Here is a 4,625-nt window from a genome sequence, read left to right as displayed (position 1 = left end):
TCTTTAGCCCCAAAACATGGAAGAAGTCACCGACACTGGTTCCGCGGGGTCACCTGGCATCGGGGAAGGCAGAGTCACCGCAGACGATGTCCTGCCCCTGGATAACACCCTGCGTTGGCAGCTGCAGGGCTGGGGCTTCACCGCAGGCCCACGGAGGATCTGGGACGCCACCCCTCTCTCTCTCCCATGCCCCTCCCTGCCACAGGGAGAGGCCAGATGTCCCGCCCAGCAGCAGCGTCCACGTGGATCGAGTGATTCCTCCCAAAACAAAGTCTCCCACTGTCTAAGTTGAAACATGGAAGGGAGGTCTCTCTCGGTCCCCGAGGCTGTGGGGTGTGTGGACTCGGGCCTGCCCAGGTGCATCCAGAAGAGGCCTCTGGAGCAGCCAAATCAGAGGCTTTCCTGAGCCCTCAAGCTCCAGGACCGGAGACGCCAGACCCGGTGAAGCCGCCACCAAGACGGGCTGCCGGCCCAGGAGCTATGTCCAGCCTGGCTTTCCCATCGGTTCACGTCACCCCAGCACAGACAGTGCCTCTCCTGCCCCAGGAGCAGCTGTGCTGGCAGGTTCTCTGCAGACAGAGGAGTCCGAGCTGCTGAAACTTGATGCTATCTCAAAATCTCTAAGCGCAGATTCCAAAAAGGCCTAACTGCGGCAAATGTTGAAGCTGCTCAATGGAACGGTGGGAAAATACAAAAGCAAGGACTTCAGACCAAAAATAAATGAGCAAACGAACAAACAAACGGCTGGGGGTGGGTGCGAGTTCCACCACTGTAACCCATCACACTCTCTCCTCCTGCCGCTCCCATTGGCCTTCCTGCCTGTGGCTCCGGCCCAATGTCCGTCCACGGGCACTCCCCGCAGGGGTCAGCCCTCACCCCCAGTGTCTGTCCACGGGCACTCCCCGCAGGGGTCAGCCCTCACCCCCAGTGTCCGTCCACGGGCACTCTCTGCAGGGTCAGCCCTCACCCCCGGTCAGTGCCTGGCCCCAGCACCAGCGTGTGCCCACTCGCAGGCCTGCTGGCCTTCTGGAGGCCGGCATGGTGACAGCCAAACCACCATCCAGCCTGGTGCTGGTGCCTGCCCTGCCCTGCCCATCACACGGCCCCGGTGGGAACGAGGGGCCCCACAGGGGATCAGCCCCGAGGTGGCGAGGTGACCCCGTCTGCCAGCATGAAATGCCAGAAAGTGCCAGAAAGATGCAAGGGCTTGAGAATAGTTCCCCTTTCCACAGCTCTTGTGGAAGAAGCCAGAACAGCCGTGCCGGGGCTTGCCTGCGCCGGAGGAGCTGTGGAGGGAAGGCATGCTCCTGCAGGCATGGGGTACAGACACTTCCCCTGCAGCCTCCACATTTCATCTGACTCAGCGCATCCGAGATCAAAAGCTCCCCCTGACAGCCCTTCTACAGAGGCCCAAACCTGCCATCTCAAACACTACCGCCAGGGCTGGTAAGCGCCGCTCCCTCATTCTCTGTGGCCCTGGGCAGCGCCAGCGGACAACACAGATCAACTCCCTGCCTGGGCTGGCTGTCTCCTCACGTGGCACGGGGTCTGGCACAAAGACACAGTCTGTGGAATGTGGCTTTTACACAGTTGCCAGCAGCCGCTCATAGAACCCCTCGAAGAAGCAGCCACTCCCGCCCCGGGGTTAAGGAGGGGGAACTGAGGCAGCAAGGCTGGTGATGGCCACTGGCTATGGAACAGGGTCTGCGCTCAGGCACCAGATGGCAGGGCCTCACTTGCCTGGCACTCTGCTGCCTTGGACAGGTCTTTGCCTGTGACCACCTGGTGCTGGGCTCTGGCCTGTGACTGCCCAGTGCTGGCCCTGGCAAGGCTCCCAGGAGGCGGGGCTCAGCAGCCCAGTCATTCTGGGCAGGTGCCTGGGCCTCAAAAAGGGCCCCAGACCCCAAACTTCCAGGCCTGAGAGGCCTCAGATGAGAGAAGCACCCGAGCCCAGAGGCCACAGAGCACCCCACAGTGCCCCGAACTGCTTTCAGGATCTTCATGGGCCAGAGTATTTCAAAATGTACCAAATGTCATCATCGAATAAGAGCACCCAACATGTGTTTTAGTTTCCCAGGATTCTGCCCCTGCCCTGCACAGCACCACATGAGGGAGCATCTGTCTCAGGCCCTGTGCTGTCCACTGCTGGCTGGCCACTGAAATCTCGCCATGGGGTTTGGCCCGGCCAGGCCTATCATCTTGTTCTCTGACAGGCACCTGCTAACAGACAGCCCAGAGGGTGGCAGCTCTGACTGGCCCTGGCAGGCACTGGGGTGGCCCCTTCTCCGCATCGTCCAGTGCCCCATGCCGGGGGTGGGGTGAGGGCCACGGCCAGCCCCTCCGGACACAGCCCTAGCCTGGAGGCTGTTCTCAGCCATAGCCAGCTTTCTCCCCGCCAGCCTCTGCACCTGACCCCTGAGCACTGGTGGGGAGCCAGTGCCGGGCACAAAGGCCCCGTTGGCTGGCACACCCTCCTCTGCAGGCCTGGGGCTGAGAGAGGAAGAGACTTGCTGGAGGTTTCAGGTGTCACCCCACCCCACCCCCACAGCTGTGAGGTTCTCTGGATCCCTGGGCTTCACCTAGAGAGTTCCAGGGGGGACCGGGGTCTCCAACATACGCTCCACAGCCAGACCCAGAGGGTCTCCTTCCAGAGCAGAAGCAGGCACCCCCTCCCCCCACACAGTGAGTGGGGGTGGGAGGGTGTTGTGGCGGCCCCTCTCTCTGAGCTGCCTGCATACTCCCTGCATACTCCCTGCCCCCACACAGTGGGGGGGGGACGGGGAGGGTGTTGTGGGGGCCCCTCTCTCTGGGCTGCCTGCAGGCTGCAGCTTCTACCCCAACCCAGCCCATCCCCTACTGTCCGTCCTCAGCAATCAGGAGCTGCTCCCAGGGCAGTGGTGCTATTGCTCATACCACAGGTACCCCTGGTACTCCCGGGGCCCAGAGAACCCAGCCTTTTCCACAATCCAGGTGAAGACAGAACAAGGCACTCTGAGGGAGAAAGAGTTTGTGTGGATGCAGCACGACTACGTGAGAATCACACATCTGCGGGGGGCATGTGTGTGTGCATGTACACAGGTGTGCCCCCGCACTTGTGACTGGGAATGTGCACCTGTGTGCACAATTGTGCATGCCCATGTATGCGTGTGCCTTGCACTTTTAAATGGAGCAGCAGCGGGTGAGGTGGGGCTCTCCCGGACTGGCCCCCAGTGTCTGGCGCCTGCACTCTGGAGCAGGGCAGTTTGCTCCTTCTAGGTTTTCCTGCAGAGGACTTCCCCCGCTCTGCTTTCATTTACAGGAAAACAGGAGTACCCTGAAAAACAAGTTTTGCTGAAATTCAAAACTATCTTCCAAAGTCCCTGCATCTGAATCCTGAAGACTCCCCAGTGGGTGAGCCGAGGAATAAGACCACCTTCTACAGGAGGGTCTCTCCCGTTACCTAGGTGCTGTGTGCCCTGGGGTGAGCCACACCCATGGAAGCCAGGTCACTGAAGCCCAATCCCGGCAGGGCTTCAGAGGGAATGGGGAGTGAGGTGCAGGGACCCTGCCTTGTACCCACACCACTGGGCTCCGTGCTCACCACCAAACAGGAGGAGGTCCTAGTAGTCAGCAGGGGCAGGATATGCACCTTCTGGGGACTGCAGGGGGGCGAGGGGAGAGCTTGATGCAGTGATGGAGTGTAGGAGAGGCTCAGAGACAAGGCGACTCATGAGACCAGGCTCCTGGCATGGCCATGGGCATCAGCAACTGCCCCTCTTCCTCAGCCCCATTCTGACTCTGAAGCACTGACTACAAGCACCTCCCGGGGACCGTGGACATGTCGCACACACGAATTCACCAGAGGAGAAACTGCAGGTAAGACTGCAGCACCTGATTGCTAGGTGGCAATCAGGTGGTCAAGTGACCACCAAGCCCGCAGGTTCCTGATTACAGGGAAAGGCACAAACACCATTCAAAAACCTCAGCATCACAGCGACCAATCCTGACACAAAAAAGCAAAAGACTTTCCTAGGGGTCACGTGCAGCACAGAGACACGGAAAGATGCATCATTCTTGGCCAGGAAAAAAAAAAATGTGCAAATCAGCAAACCGGGCCTCAGGCCTTCAACTCTCAGGGGTGCTTTTTAACTTTTGAGAACAACTCAAACCCTTGCCAGAGTCAGCATTTCAGACACATTAGCTCTTCTCCAATAACCCCTAAAGGGGGCGACTGTTTTCCCATCTCACTGGGACTTGGTCCTGCAGGGACTGGAACCTGGGCTGCAGGTGGCCAGGAGCCTGAGTTCTCTCCGGGTTGGGGGAGGGGTGTGTGGGCAGCATCCAGGCCCCTCTCTGGGCCTGCTTCCGCTTCCGCCTCCAGGACACCCGCCTTCCACATTCCATTAGACACCTCCAAGGGGCCTTCCTGCCCCAGAGTGCTTGAGGCTGGGGCAGGCCCAGGACAGAAGAGGAACGCACAGCCCATTTGGTGAACAGTAACTTTCCCAGCTGAGGTCTGCACTGACTTTACACCCCAGTCTTAGATCTCAAGATTGCATCTCACCAAAGTTCGCATAACAGTTTTTGTTTTTTCTATTAAAAGGCAAAAGCCATCACCTTTTACATCTCCTCCGTGATAACATTTC

The 4,625-nt window shown here is 59.4% G+C and overlaps 1 long non-coding RNA gene across 1 annotated transcript; it reads left to right on the top strand.

Annotated features, from left to right (window-relative positions):
- Positions 1–1,328: 1,328 nt before the first annotated feature.
- Positions 1,329–3,999, top strand: LOC105520442. The gene is made up of 4 exons (XR_001003137.1): positions 1,329–1,446; positions 2,871–2,970; positions 3,299–3,390; positions 3,765–3,999. It is a non-coding gene; the product is annotated as an uncharacterized LOC105520442 (long non-coding RNA).
- The last annotated feature ends 626 nt before the right edge of the window (positions 4,000–4,625 follow it).

The sequence above is a fragment of the Colobus angolensis genome, unplaced genomic scaffold, assembly GCF_000951035.1.
Source record: "Colobus angolensis palliatus isolate OR3802 unplaced genomic scaffold, Cang.pa_1.0 Scaffold38, whole genome shotgun sequence".
Taxonomy (NCBI): Eukaryota; Metazoa; Chordata; class Mammalia; order Primates; family Cercopithecidae; genus Colobus; species Colobus angolensis.
Note: the sequence above shows the minus strand (reverse complement) of the source record. Positions and strands in the feature narration are given on the sequence as shown.